Below are 19862 nucleotides of genomic sequence, written 5' to 3'. Positions count from 1 at the left end.
TTCCTTGGAGGAAGGGGCAAGGGCTGCGCCTCCCCCTCTCCCTTGGCCCTATATATAGTGGGGAAAAAGGAGGAGCAAACCAATCTAAGGCCTGGCGCCTCCCTCTCCCTCCCGTGACACATCTTTCTCCTCCCGCAGCGCTTGGCGAAGCCCTGTTGGAATCCCGCTACTTCCACCACGCCGTCGTGCTGCTGGATCTCCATCAACCTCTCCCTCCTCCTTGCTGGATCAAGGCATGGGAGACGTCTCCGTTCCGTACGTGTGTTGAACGCGGAGGTGCCGTGCGTTCGGCACTTGATCATCGGTGATTTGAATCATGACGAGTACGACTTCATCAACCCCGTTCACTTGAACGCTTCCGCTTAGCGATCTACAAGGGTATGTAGATGCACTCTCCTTCCCCTCGTTGCTAGTCTCTCCATAGATAGATCTTGGTGATACGTAGGAAAATTTTGAATTTCTGCTACGTTCCCCAACACTTCTACCATGAGTGGCACCGTCAGCGGCTGAGCACCAACGACCTATACTCGAACTGGACGTGGTGGTCGTCATGCTCGATAGGATATAGATCACAGGCACGCTCGTCGATGCGCTCTTGCACCCACTGACACTGCCCATGAGCTCAGGGGTCCCGGTCCAGCTGCGTCGGCATGCAGCAGGCGCCCGCACACGCCCATGCCTACGACGCCGGTGCCTGCGAGTACATCGGACAGGAGGAGGAGGATGCACAGAGCTTTGATGCATTAACTGTATAACCTCTCTGTAGATGTCTCATGTGTGTGCACATGCATCGAATGTACGTCTAACCACATGGCGAGTACATCGGACATGGATGGCGCGTGCAAGAACTGTAGTTTTTCTTTAGTTTCGTCAGAGAAATAAGGACATGAACCATGACACCCCCTTTCCTAGGATTGGCAATTGATCTTGTGTTATGTAACTAGGATGATCTACTCTATAAGTTTCCTTTTCACTTTTTATGTGTAATAAATCACTAATCAATTACTAAGAAATCCCTTCACCAACAAAGCCAGCATTTGAGGGTGTAGAGGAGGTGTAACACATTGTCACCACCATCACCATTTCCCTCTAGAGCTGGTGTGTATACTTTACCCTAGATCTTCAGGGACGTCTTAAAAAGATAACAATTTGGACCCTAGCTCAGTTAGCTATATATTTGATGTGTACGTGTGTGTATATATTTGATGGAGCCATCTAATTTAGACTTGAAATTACAATAATGTAGAATTTCCTTTCAACTTGCTAATTCAATTTACTTATTTTTTTAGTCTATTATAATTCTAAACAACATAATTTTTACAATGTTTTCCAAAAAGATGTTTCTTACATCTGCTTATATCACTTTGATGTGAGATGGGTTGTAAATACTGGTCTCTAAATAATTTTGTTAGAGTTGTTGTTATTAATTACCTTATTTAAGCTAGACGGCATGTAGTGCATGTATTGTACATTTTCATAGACGAAATGACTAATTATTATGCATACATTTTTTACACCATTAGCATGGTGTGAAGGAGACATCGGCAACGGTGATCATTGCAAGATCTTATGTTCATCTCAAGATCCAATGGTTGACTTCGGCAGTGGGGTGCAAATTATGGGTGACTACTTGACACAGAGGAATGGTTGTGCAGCGGCGGCGGTCACATCGCATGTAACTGCTGGGATAGTGAAAAAGTGGTGGCGACAACAATTGCATGACTTTGGTGATGGTGCTACCGAGCACTTGGTCGCGAGGTCCGGGGTGAAAGCCTAGGTCCGACCCGAGCTGGTTATGCCTGGCAATGGCGATGTTTTTTACGTTGTTACCTTGTTGAAGGCATTGCCCGAATATGCTCCGGCTGATTTTTCAGGGTGAAAACCTAGATTCTGCCCTTGGTGGTTGGATCCGGTGCGGGCGACGCTTGAGTGTCGCTCCCTTCTTCAAGGCGTTGTTGTTGAAGAACCTCGTCGCCTGTGTGGTGTCATTAGGTAATTGATGCGGATATGGTGTTTACTAAAGTTTGCCAATCGTGGCTCTGATCAGTTTGGATTTTCCTTTTTTCCTCGATACACATAGCTTTGGTCTTATGTGACTTTGGTATTTGTCCCATTGTTTCTCGTGTGTGTGAATGCTGTCTTGGCTGTGTGCATCCTAGCTATGTAGAGGCCGGGTGTGTGCTTTTTGAGTTTGTATCCTCTTGATGCTTCTTTTTGAGCTAATAAAAATTGGGACACAGATAGGACTCGCCATTCCTCCATGAAACAAGTTCACAGTCAAAAGAGAGGGGCGGTATGAGGGACGGGGCGAGGGCGGTCATGGAACATGTGCGGGGAGGAACTCACGAAGGGCGGCCCTCACATCCACCTGTGCCATGAGGTGGTTAAGCTCATCACCTTGGGATTGACCACATCTAGACACATTGTGATGAGATGAACATGACAGCCATTGTTGGTGTGTGTGGCACCATGTTGAAATAGAGGGCATAGATGAAGGGATCCCTGAGCCATGCTTATTAGTGCAAGGATGTGGGACATTTTCTCTCCCGTTGCAACGCACGGGCATTTGTGCTAGTTACTTCATATATCATTAGCCCTTGCTTAAGCCGCCATTCTGAACATGCACTATACTTGTTAACTTATAATCAATCATCTTGAGCCAACGAATTCTTCCTTGTCTTTTAGGTTGTCTTTTCACCATGCCGCCCAAAACAATCACGACCTGCAACTGGGTTCCATCCACAGTCACTGAGGACACCTTGAAAGATTTCGTCACTGTTGGATATTTGCCAGATAAGAGTGTGATGGATTATCGTGTTCTTGACCCGGGCGAAGAGAAGCCTCAGCCTAAGGATGGTGAAGTTATCGTATTTACCGATCATATGAACCGGGGTTTCTCACCACCCGGCTCTAAATTCTTCAAAGATATCCTAAACTTCTTCAAACTCCATCCGCAAGACATTGGACCCAATTCCATATCAAACATATGTAACTTCCAAGTCTTTTGTAAGGTATACCTTCAAGAAGAGCCTAGTGTTGATCTTTTCAGAGAGTATTTCTACTTGAACCGACAGAATGAGTTCACAAATGGGCCTAGCTTGGAACTTGGCGGGATTTCAATTCAACGCAGACGAGATGCCATCTTTCCTCAAGTAGCTCTGCCAAGCCATCCTAAAGACTGGAACCAAACATGGTGTTGGAAATATGCCCTAGAGGCAATAATAAAATGGTTGTTATTGTATTTCCTTGTTCATGATAATTGTCTATTGTTCATGCTATAATTGTATTAACCGGAAACCGTAATACATGTGTGAATACATAGACCACAACATGTCCCTAGTAAGCCTCTAGTTGACTAGCTCGTTGATCAATAGATGGTCATGGTTTCCTGACCATGGACATTGGATGTCATTGATAACGGGATCACATCATTAGGAGAATGATGTGATGGACAAGACCCAATCCTAAGCCTAGCACAAGATCGTATAGTTCGTCTGCTAAAGCTTTTCTAATGTCAAGTATCATTTCCTTAGACCATGAGATTGTGCAACTCCCGAATACCGTAGGAATGCTTTGGGTGTACCAAATGCCACAACGTAACTGGGTGGCTATAAAGGTGCACTACGGGTATCTCCGAAAGTGTCTGTTGGGTTGGCACTAATCGAGACTGGGATTTGTCACTCCGTGTAAACGGAGAGGTATCTCTGGGCCCACTCGGTAGGACATCATCATATGCGCAATGTGACCAAAGAGTTGATCACGGGATGATGTGTTACGGAACGAGTAAAGAGACTTGCCGGTAACGAGATTGAACTAGGTATTGGATTCCGACGATCGAATCTCGGGCAAGTAACATACCGATAGACAAAGGGAATTGTATACGGGATTGATTAAGTCCTTGACGTCGTGGTTCATCCGATGAGATCATCGTGGAACATGTGGGAGCCAACATGGGTATCCAGATCCCGCTGTTGGTTATTGACCAGAGAGATGTCTCGGTCATGTCTGCATTATTCCCGAGCCCGTAGGGTCTACACACTTAAGGTTCGATGATGCTAGGGTTATAGGGAAAGTATGTACGTGGTTACCGAATGTTTTTCGGAGTCCCGGATGAGATCCCGAACGTCACGAGGAGTTCTAGAATGGCCCGGAGGTGAAGATTGATATATTGGACGAAGGGTTTTGGAGTCCGGAAGTGTTCCGAAGGTACCGGGTGATGATCAGCATGACCGAAAGGTGTTTCGGGAGCCCCGGCAAGTGTTGGGGGGCTTCATGGGCCAAGGGAAGGGGGAAAACCAGCCCACTAAGGGGCTGTGCGCCCCCCTCACCTATTCCCACGTGACCAGGGGGTTTGGGGCGCCCCATCTAGGGTTCCCACCTGGCTTGGGGGCCAAGTCACCCAAGGGGGAGATCCCATCTGCCCTGGCCGCCGCCCCCCTAGGGGAAACCCTAGGGCACCTCCCCTTGCCCTTTCCCCTATATATAGTGGAGGTTTCTAGGTTGCACAAGACACGAGTCTCTCTCTCCCAAGGCACAGCCCTACCTCTCTCCCTCCTTGTCTCTCGTAGTGCTTGGCGAAGCCCTGCTGGAGTACCGCGCTCCTCCACCACCACGCCGTCGTGCTGCTGCTGGACGGAGTCTTCCCCAACCTCTCCCTCTCTCCTTGCTGGATTAAGGCATGGGAGACGTCACCGGGCTGCACGTGTGTTGAACGCGGAGGCGCCGTTGTTCGGCGCTTAGATCGGAATTGACCGCGATCTGAATCGCTACGAGTACGACTACCTCATCCGCGTTCTAGTAACGCTTCCGCTTAGCGATCTACAAGGGTATGTAGATGCACTCCCCTTCCCCTCATTGCTAGATTACTCCATAGATTGATCTTGGTGATGCATAGAAAATTTTAAATTTCTGCTACGATCCCCAACACATGGTTCTACTGCAAAGATATCTCTCCATCTGATGAGAATCTGTTGCCGGGTTACCGCCCTGAGCGCCTTGATTCAAATTACCAACTCCCTGATAAACTTACTGCCGCCGAACGCAAGAAGCTTATTCCTACCATCAGAAAAGTTCAAGCCTTGCTAGGAAATGGCTTAACTGGAGTCAACTTAATCCGCTGCTGGGTCGCATGGCGGATCATCCCCTTAAGCCGCCGATCCGGTTTGATGTGCAACTATACCGGAGGAACAAATTATCCTTCATGTCATAGCTCGCTATGACTGACTGAAGAGGCCATCGTTGATATGGCGACCACACTTGTAAATAGTAAGTATGAAGACTGCAGCAAAGCGGGTTTGAATCCTTTCTGCAAGCTTAACCCAGTGCCAGAGGTAATTTTTTTATTTCTTTCTCCTTCAACATTTAAACATTGCATGAACTCCAATATGTTATCCTTCCACAGGCTAAATCTGACTTCTGGAAGGCCAAATATGACCATGAGGCTGCTAAAAAGGCTAAGGCTAATGCGAGAGCCGCCAAAAAGACCAGCAGGCGGTCTAAAAAGAAACCAAGCGCCTCGGAGTTGCTAAAGCTGGATGACGCCTCTGAGTCGGAGGTAGCCCTTGATTCTCTTGGCTTGTTTTTAACAACCTTATTGACACTGAATATTGCCAGGATGACACGGGGGCCAGCCAGGCAGTCGAAGAAGAGGTAACTACTATTTCCTCCGACTCAGAACCTTTACCAAGGCAAAAACTTCGGCGGGTAACCCAAAAAGTAAGGTTTTCACACCCCTTGGCTTATTTAGATCCTCATTTTCTTTTGAAACAATAGCAACATGAGAGCCGCCGCCAGACCCGGACCGGTGGAGATGAAGATTTAATCTCCGGTTTACCAAACACTCCTCCAAAACGGCAAAATGAGGTTCTTTTAACTTTAACTCTTGTATTTACCAGTGAGCTACTTTCATTAATCACTCAATTTTGATTCCATCTTTGCAGGAAATTTCCCGTTCCTCTTCTGGCGACTCATCGCAGACTCAATTGCCGGCTTTCAAGACTGCCCCTGGGTAAAGATAATTATCTCTCCTCTGTTCTTTTATATCTTCATCATTATGCTGACTTGTCAAAATTCCTTTTAGTGCTCAAGCAAAGCCCAACAAAAAAGCAAAGGTGATGAAGCCGGCCGTGGATTCGAAAGTTGCTGAACAGGATCAGTCAACCCTTGTGCCAGAACACCCTGAACAACCAGAAGACCCTGCTCTCAATGTTCAACCAGATTTACTTGAGCCGTCTGTTCATGAGACCACTATTGATCCGTCAAGTATTGAACCATCAAGCTCAGCTAACACTCCAGAGACTCATGGTGATGACGTTTTGATCACTGGTTCCAGATTCGTTGAACCGGGGAATCCAACTGTACTAGCGAGACACTCTGCCAAGCAAGAGGTCATGGAAAGACGGAAAGTGAGGTTCGATGTCTCTCACTATGCTCAATTGAGTAATAGTGAAGTGCTATCTGGTTATCTCAGTCAAGTACACTCCAGCCGTGATTTGGAAATTGAGATGGTCAAACAGATGCACCAAAAGTATGAGGTACGTTCTCCGGCTTATATAAGTTATATATCCTACCAACCCTCAAGTCTTCTAATTATGATGAGATTGAATGAACTGTAGACTTAAAAAACTTACAAGCCTCTGTCTTAGATTCCCTCCAAGTCTGGTTTATAACTAAACCGGATGCTGATAGTATTTCAATTTGCATGTGTAGTCCCCAAAGACCATTTTAATCAGTATGAATGAGCTGGTCTTTTTGATCATTGTATATAACTGCACTGTATAGCCCCCATGAGTCGACTGAGACTGTTGACAGCTCACCCGGCTCATTTTTAACAGGAAAACAAGCAATATGCATTAGCCCCCAAGTGCCAAGTGTTGTTGCTTGCAAAGCACTTGGGACTTGTTAGAAAGAGCCAACTCCTTTGAAAAATTTCATTGACAAACATTAGCCCCCAAGTGCCAAATGTTGTTGCTTGCAAAACACTTGGGACTTGTATTTTGTAATCCGCCATGAAACTTAACGAATTTATGCTGTATGCAGACTGCAACCACATAACTGGAAGCTCAATTGTCCAAGGCCAAGACCTGCCTGGCGGCTCAGGAGACTGAGACAAAAAAGGCGGAATCAAAATTCCAGTTGAGTGTGTCTGAAGCAGAAAAATTGAAGACCAACTTTACTGCGGAGAAAGAGGCTTGGGCAAATGAGAAGACTGCCTTGACGCAGCATGCTGAGAAAGCCGAGGCGGCTCCGGAAGAGGTTACCACTGAACTCACCGGTTTAAAGAACCGTGTGTCTCAGATGGTTTCTGCAATCTTTGGTAAGTCACCTTGTTATATACCCAAAGTAAATATTTGTCATCATAATATAAGCCTCCAGTTAACCAATTGTGTAAACTTTGCAGGTCCCAGGAGTAGCAATCTGAGTCGAGATACATTGGTCAAGCTCAAGGCGGTTTATACTTTATACGCTTGTGGAGCAATTATATACTGGAGCTCAGCGGACTCTTGCCACTATCTCCCCAGCCAATCAAGGACCAAATCTGTTAAGTGATGTCTTGAAGAAGTTGTCCATCTTGCCCACCAGGTTCCAAGAAATCAAGCGATCTTGTGCTAGAGCCGGAGCGGTGACAGCCTTGAGCCGTTCAAAAGCCTGGGTACCAGAATTAGACCCGGCAGACGTAGCCAGCGGGTATCCTAGTCTCAAGGAAGATGGAACCCCTTTTGACCAACAAGACTTTGCTGCCTGCATCAAAGAGATCTGCCCTCATGCTACAATAATTGCAGAAGAGACCAACCTCACCAAATATTAGTCGGGTTATGATGCAGATAACCAGAAGATGCCGACCCCTTCATATAAAGTGATACACACTTTCGCCCCTGATATCGATCCATCTGATCTAATTGATGATGAAGCTGAATTCATCGCTGTACGTGGCTTTCACTGGTCCAAACCCAACTTCTAGACGGTGGTGGAGGAGGACGAACCGGCAAGGGATGTGTCACAACCTTCAAGTCAGCCAGGCCAAGATTCCTGAACCGGGGCCGGTTTATTGTCTGCTCATTGCTATGTTTAAAAACAATCATATTTTTGGGCACCAAGCGCCTTGTAATAGGCTAGCTTTAAAACTTCTTGTTTTGCTATGCCATCATGCATATTGTGCTATTCATGACACTATTTATCCGCTATGCGAAGATATGCCATATATGCTTGATGATATTATCAATTTTAAATATGTTCCTACATACAACAGGTGAAAAGTGTCCTGGCGGTTTACCACTGGACGGGTTATAAGGCCGCAATATAATCTTATCATGATTTATAATCAAGACTAGACTAAATAATAATCATATATGATTAAAAATATGTCATACCTGTGATATTTGATCACCCCTGTTGGTTTACCAAGTCAGTGCAGTAAAGGCGATAACCCAAGACTTTGGACACTGGTAATTATCAGAGATTGTCGGCTTATGAATAAAGCCGGACCGTGTAAATAAACACCGGATATTATCTTTATTTCATACTGGCGACTTATAGTCGAAGACCAGGCTAGGTTAATGAACACCGGTTATTGTCATATATGACTCAGAAGGCATTATAAGCCTTATTGGTTTTCAACCATGTATTACTATGTCACAACAAAAAATCTCAAAAAGATGTTCAAATCAAACAACGGAAAATCCAAGGCTTTCATAGGCCGCCAAGCCAAAATATCTTCTTCAATGAAACTAGCATTAGCCACTGGAAGGTATGTGCTTTCTGTGAGCCAGCTCTCACATTACCTAATCGACATTTTAACCCAGATAAGTTCAGTTCTTATTTAAAGATAGACTTATCAGGAGTACGCGGGGTCAGAGTAGCATCGTGCATCACAAGCCGATTTATCCAAGTTTCAAGGAAGGCAGCTTTATCAGCCTGAGCTTATCCTTGCTTTCCATAAACTATGCCCTCACATGACAAACTGGCGTTTTAACCTTAACGAGTTCAGGGTCTTGTTTAAAAGATTGACTGTTACGAGTTTGGCGGGTCAATCAGGATTACCTAATGGAGAAGCATCTGGCATACAGGCAGGATAACCCGGGGTTTGAGGTGAATACACGTGGCTTCCAAGCCTAGCTTTTATAGCCTATTACAAGGTTATGAACTCTTTGTTCTTTAGAACAAAAGAGCCCCCAAGCAATATTTTGAGCTGTGCTCAAGGGGTACCTATGTTTGAGTTGTGCTTTTGCAACGGACTCTCTTTGGACCCTTTAACCTGGGTAGTAAGCCCCCAAGTTTTTTATGTGGCCTATAAGCCGGATCAAAGGGTAATTATAACTTTGCTGTATAAAGCAGAAGCCCCCATGTGACCAAAAACTCATCATGTAAAGAGGAAAAAACGACAGAGGCCCTGCTTTAGCAGGGATGCCGGCTTTATTATATCGATCATAATATATACATTGTCAAAATATGTACATTGGACGAGCTGGTGGCTCAAGTGTAGTAAGGCCTAAGGTGAGCAATATTCCAGGGCCGGCGGGTCTCTTCCTCCGACGTGCGTGAGTCCTTGTGGTCTCGAACATCGATAAGGTAATATGACCCGTTGTTTAAATTCTTGCTGACCACAAAGGGTCCTTCCCAAGGTGGGGATAACTTGTGCATATCAGTCTGATCCTGGATAAGCCGGAGCACCAGGTCGCCTTCTTGGAAAGTTCTGGTTTTAACCCAGCGGCTGTGATAACGGCGCAAATCTTGCTAGTAAATCGCCGAATGAGCCGCTGTGATGTCACGCTCATCCAACAAGTCAGGTGCTTCTTGACGTGATCTTTCATTGTCAGCTTCAACATAAGCTGCGACACGAGGTGAGTCATGACGGATGTCACTAGGGAGAACTGCCACTGCTCCGTAAACCATGAAGAAAGGTGTGTATCCCGTAGATCTGTTTGGGGTGGTATTGATGATCCATAACACGGAAGGTAATCCTCTACCCAACAACCCGGCGTTCTCTGCAGGGGAACCATAAGCCGGGGCTTGATGCCTTTCAAGATCTCTTGATTGGCTCTCTCTGCTTGACCATTAGATTGAGGGTGAGCCACTGATACATCAAGCCGGATGTGCTCACGTTGACAAAATTCTTCCATAGCACCTTTAGAGAGATTAGTGCCATTTTCTGTTATAATGCTGCGTGGAAAGCCAAAATGGAAGATCACCTTCTTCATGAATTGAACCACCGTTGCTGCATCACACTTACTGACCGGCTCTGCCTCTACCCACTTAGTGAACTTATCAACCGCCACCAAAAGGTGGGTCTTCTTGTCCTTGGATCTTTTGAAAGGTCCAACCATATCAAGCCCCCAAACTACAAATGGCTAAGTAATTGGAATCATCCTCAATTCTTGAGCCGGCACATGGGCTCGTCGTGCAAATTTTTGACATCCATCACACCTGCTGACAAGGTCCTCCGCATCAGCATGAGCTGTAGCCAATAAAACCCATGATGGAAATCTTTAGCCACAAGGGATTTTGAACCGGTATGATGACCACAATCTCCTTCATGAATCTCTCATAAGATCCCACAACCCTCTTCTGGAGAAACACAACGTTGAAACGCCCCTGTGACACTGCGATGATGTAGCTCTCCATTAACAATTGTCATTGACTTAGACCGCCGGGTTATCTGCCTGGCTAAGGTTTGATCCTGAGGTAACTCGCCCCGGGTCATATAAGCCAAATAAGGAACTGTCCAATCCGGAATTACATGAAGAGCCGCCACCAGCTGAGCCTCCGGGTCAGGGATAGCCAGATCCTCCTCTGTAGGTAACTTGACCGACGGGTTATGTAAAACATCAAGAAAAAAATTAGGCAGCACTGGCTTATGTTGAGAGCCCAATCGGCTTAAAGCATCCACCGCTTCATTTTTCCTCCGATCAACATTCTCAACTTGATAACCCTTGAAGTGACCAGCGATAACGTCCACCTCTCGCCGATAAGCCGCCATGAGCGGATCCTTAGAATCCCAAGTACCAGAGACTTGCTGAGCCACCAAGTCCGAGTGGCCGAAGCACCTAACCTGGCTTAAGTTCATCTCCTTAGCCATTCGAAGACCGTGGAGCAAGGCCTCATACTCAGCTACATTGTTAGTGCAAGGAAACATCAAACAGAGAACATAACAAAATTTATCACCTCGAGGGGAAGCAAGCACAACTCCAGCCCCCGAGCCTTCCAACTTTCTGGACCCATCAAAGTGAATAGTCAAATACGTGTTATCTGGCTTTTCCTCAGGCATCTGCAGCTTTGTCCAATCATTGATGAAATCCACCGGCGCCTGAGACTTGACGGCCGTGCGAGGCACATATTTTAACCCGTGAGGTCCAAGCTCAATAGCCCACTTAGCAACCCGGCCAGTTGCCTCCCTGTTTTGGATGATATCTCCCAAAGGAGCAGAGCTAACCACAGTGATGGGATGACCTAGAAAATAGTGTTTAAGCTTCCGGCTGGCCAAGAACACCCCATATACAAGCTTCTGCCAGTGCCGATATCTTTGCTTGGACTCAATAAGCACCTCACTGATGTAATAAAACGGGCCTTTGAACTGGATATTCCTTGCCTGCCTCCTTTCTTTCTACCACAATGGCAACACTGACAGCCCGGCTATTAGCAGCCACATATAACAACAAAGGCTCCTTATCAATAGGGGCGGCAAGCACGGGCGGCTCAACTAGCTGCTTCTTTAAATCCTCAAACTTTGCATTAGCAGCATCACTCCGGACAAAATTATCTGTCTTTTTCATCATCTAATACAAAGGGATGGCCTTTTCTCCCAACCGGCTTATGAACCGGCTTAACGCCGCAATATGACCCGCCAGACGTTGCACATCATTGACACACGCCGGTTTAGCCAGAGAATTAATGGCTTTGATCTTTTCCAAATTAGCTTCAATGCCTTTGTTGGACACCAAAAAACCCAAGAGCTTGTGTGCCGACACACCAAAGACACACTTGGCCGGGTTAAGCATCATCTTGTATACCCGGAGATTATCAAAGGTTTCCTTCAAATCATCTATCAATGTCTCTTTCTCTCTGGATTTCACCACAATATTATCCACATAAGCATGAACATTACGCCCAATTTGGTTATGAAGGCAATTTTGCACACATCTCTGATAAGTCGCCTGGGCACTCTTGAGCCCAAAAGGCATAGACACATAGCAGAAGGCTCCAAAAGGAGTTATGAAAATTGTCTTCTCCTGGTCCTTAACTGCCATCTTGATCTGATGATAACCAGAATAAGCATCCAAAAAACTCAAACGCTCACAACCCACCGTACCATCAATAATCTGATCAATACGAGGGAGAGCAAAAGGATCAGCCGGACATGCCTTGTTCAAATCCGTGTAGTCCACACACATACGCCAAGTGTCGTTCTTCTTAAGTACTAGCACTGGGTTAGCCAACCACTCAGGATGGAAAACTTCAATGATAAACCCAGCTTCCAAGAGCCAGGCTACCTCCTCTCCGATGGCCTACCGTCTCTCCTCATTAAAACGGCAAAGGAACATTTTGACCGGTTTAAACTTTGGATCAATATTAAGAGTGTGCTCAGCGAGTTCTCTCGGTACACCCGGTACGTCTGAAGGCTTCCATGCAAAGATGTCCCGGTTCTCATAGATGAACTCGATGAGCGCGCTTTCCTATTTCAGATCCAGATTAGCACTGATGCTGAACTGCTTGGATGAGTCGCCAGGAACAAAATCAACCATCTTAGTATCATCTGCTGATTTAAACTTTAAAACCGGATCATGCTCTGTGGTTGGCTTTTTCAAAGATGTCATATCTGCCGGGTCAACATTGTCCTTGTAAAATTTTAACTCCTCCGTTGCACAAACCGACTCAGCATGAGCCGCATCCCCTTATTCACATTACAGAGCTATCTTATGGCTCCCATGCACTGTAATGGTTCCTCTGTGACCCGACATCTTGCTCTGCAGATACACGTAACACGGCCGCGCCATGAACTTGGCATAAGTCGGCCATCCAAACAGAGCGTGATATGGGCTGTGGATCTTGACTACTTTAAAGGTCAACGTCTCTAACCTAGAGTCATGATCATCTCCAAAAACAACTTCTAGAGCTATCTTACCAACTGGATATGCCGACTTACCAGACACCACGCCATGGAAAACAATGTTTGACGGCTTAAGATTTTTATCAGTCAACCCCATGCGACGGAAAGTTTCATAATAAAGGATATTGATGTTGCTCCCTCCGTTCATGAGTACTTTGGTAAACTTATACCCTCCGACCTAAGGTGCGACTACCAAAGCCAAATGACCCGAATTATCAACCCAGGGCGGGTGATCTTCCCGACTCCACACGATGGGCTGCTCAGACCAACGCAAATAATGAGGAATCGCCGGCTCAACAGCATTGACTAATCTCTTATGAAGCTTCTGGTCACGCTTACACAAGCTAGTGGTGAACACATGATATTGCCCACTATTCAACTGCTTCGGGTTGCTCTGATAACCAGACTGTTGCTGCTGCTGACCCCCCTGACTACTCTGCTAGTTGTAACCACCATGGTTGTTATAATTACCTTGATTTCCTTGGAATCCAGAGTTAGAACCGCCGCCGCCATAACCTGGACCATGAGAGCCGGGCCCAGAACCGCCACCTGGCCCATGGCTGTCATGAAGAAGATTGGAATTCTTGTACTCCTTCATAATGTGACAATCCTTCCATAGGTGCCCGGATGGTCTTTCTTTCGTACCATATTTTGGGCAGGGCTGATTTAACATATGTTCAAGATTTACACCGGATCCTCCGGCCCGTGGGGGCAGTTTACCCTTGCGATGCTGACCATTATTCTGTGCATTGGTGTTAGCCACAAAGTAAAAACTATTATCAGCCTTGCGCTTACCATTGCCTCCCGGGTTATACTGCTGCCCCTTGGCGTTGCTGCTCTTCCTTCCCTTCCCCGGCTTTTCATCATCAGACTCAGGGTCCTTGGGACTATCAGAGTCAGCATACTTAACGAGAGCCGCCATGAGCGTCCCCATGTCATAGCAGTGGCGTTTGAGCCGCCCTAGTTTCTGCTTCAAGGGCGTGAAACCACAATTGTTCTCCAACATCAACACCGCTAAGTCGGCATTGATGCGATCTGACGAGTGCAAGATTGTTGAGACCCGGCGCACCCAATGGGTTGTTGACTCACCTTCTTCTTGAACACAGGAGGCCAGATCCACAATTGACATGGGCTGTTTACATGTATCCTTGAAGTTCTGGATGAACTGGGCCTTTAACTCGGCCCATGACCGGATGGAATTAGCAGGGAGCCCCTTCAACCAAGTGCGGGTTGTCCCTTCTAACATCAGGGAGGAAGTATTTAGCACATGCAGCCTCGCTGACATCCAGCAACTCCATGGCCATCCATAACTCTCAATCCATGCCTCAGGACTTAAATCGGCTGTATAGTTAGGCACCTTGCGATGACCTTTGAAATCCTTGGGTAGGCGCTCATTACACAGATCCGGCACTAAGCATGGCATGCCCAAATTTCTAAAGGTTACAACTGGCTCCACAGAAGTGGTTGGACAAACCGGAGTGGGTTGACGGGCCGCATATTGTGCCGCTAACTCGGCCTCTCGACGGGATCTTCCTTGATCCACCATATTCTGAGCATCAGCACCACCGCCCACCGGGTTATGCCCGCGCGGCAGGTTATGGTTCCGTCCACTACTTGACACTGCCGGCTCATCAAGATGTCTGCTGTAACTTCGGCTCGGGCGAGGGGCGGAATGAATCCTATCACGACTGTAAGAATAAGCCTGCTGCTGAGTTAGTGCCATCTGGAGAAGCTCTCTGGCCCTCCGTGTCTCAACCGCCATTGGCTACTCACCATCAACTGGGAGAGCCGCCAATCGTGATGCCGCAGCGATCATGTTATCCAAAGGGTTAGAATAATGACCCAGCGGTGTTGGCACGTGCTGCGACGGGTTATTGTTCTGGCGGGGAGGGTCCGTTGTACGTGGTTGAACCGGCATACCCATCCCAGCCGCCTTGATCCGGTTTACTACTGCCGGGTTACTGGTTCCTGCTCCTGGCGTGTTAAAGAGATTCCTTACCTCATAAACCGATGGCAGACGAGTCTGATGCCTCCTCCTCATGACTTCATTGGAAGCGTTTTGATATAACATGATCCGGTAAGATTGTGACTGAATCCGTTGAGCCTGAGCATCCAAAGCGATCCGCTCCTCGGCCATCCTGGCGTTTTCTGCGTTTAGCTCCTCCTTGGCCTGCGCTATCTCATCACACAGCTTTGTGATTGCCGCATTATGATGATCTTGATCCACTGGGTTAACCACCACTGTTAACAGTGCTGTCAGCTTGTCCAGTATGTCGGTTAAGACCTGAGCTGACGGGCGCTTAGGGCCTCCTGTCCCGGCAGCCGCTGCCGCTGCTGACCCGGAAATCAACTCTGCCGCTGTTGATGAGTGTTACACAGGCTATGTACCGGACATGAAGATCGCAACCCGGTTCGGTGGCTCACATGGGTCCAAAATACTGTTGCCATCGGAACAGCCCCCAAGCCGGCCGTCTGGCAGTTGATACAATGACTCTGTCTCACCGGTGGATGACTCGCCATCAGATTAAACGACGGTCTCACCACCAAATGCCGGTTTGTCCTCAGATTCCACTCCATGCACTACAAAAAAAAGACACATCCGTGACATTTTGGGCCGAACGAATTTTTTTCTGTCATACATATGACACTTCTATAACAATAATTGTGACAAAACCCGGTATCATCATAGATGTGGTGGGCTCCTACTTCTATGACAAAAAATCATGACAGGAAATGGGCTTTTCGTCCTGGGCGGGCCGGAGACACAGCTGCATGACATTCTTTGGGCCGTCCATGACGGAAAAAACCATGGTAGAAGTGAGGGGGAGGAAAATTTCAGGGAGTTCTCGGTTACGGTGGGAGGTCGGGGGCCGAGCGATGCGCGTTTCTCTCGTACACATACGCGCATGTGTGCGAGGCGTTGGCTCTAACTGAACCCGAGCGAGGCGTTGGGCTCTAACTTAACCCGAGCGATTGCACTGCAGGCTACGCGTTACTGAACCCGAGCGATCGATCGATGGCTGTTAACTGAACCCGATCAAGCGATTCCTTCGCTACTGCTGCTAACTGAAGCCGATCGATGCTGCCTCTAGGATGAACAATGAGCGTTGCGGGAGGGTTTGGTGTCACGACCGGGTTTTCCGGGTATAAATTTCCAGAAAAAGACCGTCGTGCTCATTAGCCCCAGGATTACTGTTAGCTGATGAGGCTCCGACTTGATACGGAAATTCCAAGCAAAAATAAAATACAAAATATGTAGTACAAGACCATTCTGGCCTGTGAGTACAACAATTGGGTTTCTAGTGGTTGATGGCGGAAGCGGTTTGTGAGACATCAGTGTCTATGGGACTCCATTTCCCACAGGAACAGCTGACCAGGTTAACACCTATCTTCGCGAGGCTGCTATCACCGTTGCTTAGGTCCCGAGGCTGTCATCGCCGAGCTCCTCTCCAAGCAAGCAATCTGGCCAAGACAATAGCCAGGGACAAGCCAGTGAGTACTTTGAATGTACTCGCAAACATTAAGAACACCGGTATAATATAATTGATAATCATGCACTGAAAATTTCTATGATCACATCGTCAGTCATAAATAAAACATCTTTATGCATGCAAGTAGGTTATTTTCATGCAACATGAATAAGCAGTAATAGAGTGGGAATAAAATGCCGCAGTCGGGCGTCTGAGCGACACCACATAAAGGGCTTTAAAAGAAATGCCACAGTTGGGCGTCTGAGCGACACCACATAAAGGGCTTTAAAAGAAATGCCACAGTCGGGCGTCTGAGCGACATCACATAAAGGGCTTTAAAAGAAATGCCACAGTCGGGCGTCTGAGCGACACCACATAAAGGGCTTTAAAAGAAATGCCATAGTCGAGCGTCTGAGTGACACCACATAAAGGGCTTTAAAAGAAATGCCACAGTCGGGCGTCTGAGCGACACCACATAAAGGGCTTTAAAAGAAATGCCACAGTCGGGCGTCTGAGCGACACCACATAAAGGGCTTTAAAAGAAATGCCACAGTCGGGCGTCTGAGCGACACCACATAAAGGGCTTTATAAAATAAATAATCACAATGAATATCCAGGAGGTAGAACCGTCCCAGGGATACTCAATAATACAAATAATGCAACAGGTTAGTCCATCACAAAATAATAATCATGGTTCTCACAAGTAACCAGTCGGTATCCAAGTTTGGTTTAACAAAATCTCCTCCGAAGACCGACACTAAGACCAATACTTGACCCATCCCAGACTGTAATCCTTAACCATGGACACGGCTATTCGAATAGGTTTTAATCTCTGCAGAGGGTGTACTCTTTACCCACGAGTAACGGATTCCTTTAGTCCATCGGGACTAATTCCGTCTACGGCCTTTTAGTTGAAAACACGCCTAACTTGCACACACCAGCTTAACTCATCGGTGTCTGGAATCACCCACGACACTTGTTAAGCAAAACTCTAAGTGGGGAGGCTACAACCTCGCGTAGCATGGGATCAAATTTATATCGCGCGCTCTAAGGGGTGGCCTCCCCTCTCGGTCCCAACCGGAAACACCCATGCCCCCTGACCAGGTGGCATGCCTACCGGCTACAACCGATATCTTCCACCATGGCCTCTCTGTACGGTGTGTGCTTGAAAGGGGTTGACGACTTACTGAACCATACCCTACCTGCGGCAGGGACAAGTGGTAGTACATAGCAAGTATGGGGGTTACTGGAACAAGACTCGATCTAGGTCGACTCAGGAGGTTTATAAATTCCCTGCATGACATGTATAACAAATATATTTCAACCAACAAAATCACCACTCAATATACCTTACCATGCCATACCGGACATAACCGTCCCGACGGGGACCGGCGACAAGCTCACTCCTACCCAAGGCATAGGCTTTCCCGGTTTCCTTTCCGGCATGCATGCAAGGCACATGCGGATGATTACCATCACAAGTATATTCATTTCCAACAGCAAGGAAATCACTAATATGCATTCATGCAAATGATCATATCACATGAAATAACAAGTTCTCCGATATAAGGTGGTGTTATAAACGTGTCAACTAACACACCAAAAATATTATTCCGGGGTTCAGAATGCTTGCCTTCATGGTGTGGAAAGGCAGGGTGCACTCCAAAACTTTTGAAAGCTTCCTTCTCTTCCAAAATCCTATTTTCAAAAATATGCAAATAACACATATTTCAAAAACAGTACAAAAAAGTTGTTTGGAAAATTTTCAAATAAATCTTAAAATAAACTAGACAGAATTTGAGAGATGTAGGAAAAAGAATCAATTCATTTGGAGTTATATTTAAAAAGTTATAGGCAGTCAAAGTTGTGGTCAAAATCTGTTGTTTAAAATAAAACAGAAAAGAAAACGTTTCAGAGGGGAATACGTTTTCGGAGCGGGGGAAACGTACTGGGGTGGATTACGCCTTCACTTAACCCACGTGGATAGGTACAGGGTCACTGACAGTGGGTCCAGGGGGCCCACTGGTCAGGTTTGACCAGCCGCCTTTCCCTCTCCTTCCTCTGCCCGAGAGGGGGCAGGACTCCGGCGATGCTCGCCGGCGAACGGCGGCACCATTCGGGAAACGGAGGTCACCTGTGGGCTCAGGGGATCGAGGCGGCCACTCCGGTAGTCGTTATGGTCTCGGGGGTGGACGGAGCTGCCGGCGGCGAGCTTCGCGGCGGACGGAGGCCATCGGGGAAGGTGATTTTTCTCCCGCGGTGAGCCCTGATCAAAATTGAGCAGGGGAACTGGTTCACGGGAGTAAGAGGAAGCTCTTGGTGAAGAGAACGGAGAGGGGGAGGCCCTGGTGGCGTTGGAAGGGCTGGGGCAATGGCGGCGGCTGCGGTTGCCGGAGATGAGGAAGGAGGCCTCCCCGGGTCGAATGCGAGCTAGGGGAGCGCCATTGGGGTGGCCTGAGGTTGCCTGCGTGCTCGGGGAAGCTCGGGGGCCTCCTTTTATAGCTCGTCGAGGTCGGTTCTGCGGCGGTGGGATAAGAACGACGGCGGACCACCTTCCTGTAGCTTGCAGGGCGACGTGGAGGCGACGGGAGCTAGCCGACGAGCGAGGAGATAAGCTCCTGCGGCTCCCAGGGGCAGGTGGCGAGCCGGGGTGGCTTGGGCGGCGCTGCCCATGGCGGTGGCGGATGCAGCCGCGGGCATGCCGCCAAGCGGCTCTGACGGCGGTGCTGCAGGGCACTGGGGCCTGCTTGGTGTGTTGCGGTGAGAGGGGGAGTGCGTGGCGCGGCTCTCTGGTGCGGGAAAAACTAGGGGCACGACGTGGCGACTCGGGCGCAGCACGTGCAATACACACGCTCCGGGCGCGGCCAGAGCACGCACGGAAGCTGTTCGACAAAATGCTAAAGTATGCTAGAGGTCGCGGTTGAGGTTGGGAAGAAACAGGGCTAGGTTAGGGTTAGTTAGAGGGTGAATGGACAGGGTGGTTAGGTCAGGTGGCCAAGTTCACAATGTAAACTTGAATCCATGCCAAATCTGGCTATGCACACAGGGTGTTTGTCAAAATGCCAAGGGCATCTAGGCAATACTTGGGGTGGCCAAAATCTCCAGATCAAGGTCTCCTTAGATTTACAAGAGGGTGGTGAGGTTAGTTTGCCAAAAGCAGAAACTTGTTAGTGCAAGTTTTGAAAAACTTCAATTCTGGACAGGAGATAAATGGCATTATTACATGAACCAAAAATGACCCAAAGGGTGCATGCTCCTGGACTTAAGGGTTTGGTAGGGCTGTCTACAAG

This window comes from Triticum urartu, chromosome 3A, assembly GCF_056163025.1.
Source record: "Triticum urartu cultivar PI428250 chromosome 3A, HENAU_Tu73, whole genome shotgun sequence".
Classification (NCBI taxonomy): Eukaryota; Viridiplantae; Streptophyta; class Magnoliopsida; order Poales; family Poaceae; genus Triticum; species Triticum urartu.
This window is presented reverse-complemented; position numbering follows the sequence as displayed.